The following is a 246-nucleotide window of genomic DNA, read 5'->3' as shown; positions in this document are numbered from 1 at the left end:
ACATAGACAGACACGGAGAGATACAGAGGGACACAGAGTGACACAGAGGGACACAGAGTGACACAGAGAGACAGAGAGGGGCACAGAGCGATACAGAGGGACACAGAGAGACACAGGGAGATACAGGGTGACACAGAGCGACACAGAGCGACACAGAGAGACAAAGAGAGACACAGAGAGACATGGAGTGGCACAGAGAGACACAGAGTGACACAGAGCGACACAGCGACACAGAGCGACACAGAG

Source organism: Tachysurus fulvidraco, chromosome 13 (assembly GCF_022655615.1).
Source record: "Tachysurus fulvidraco isolate hzauxx_2018 chromosome 13, HZAU_PFXX_2.0, whole genome shotgun sequence".
NCBI classification, from domain to species: domain Eukaryota; kingdom Metazoa; phylum Chordata; class Actinopteri; order Siluriformes; family Bagridae; genus Tachysurus; species Tachysurus fulvidraco.
The sequence above is the reverse complement of the archived record's forward strand: the minus strand, read 5'-3'. Positions refer to the sequence as shown.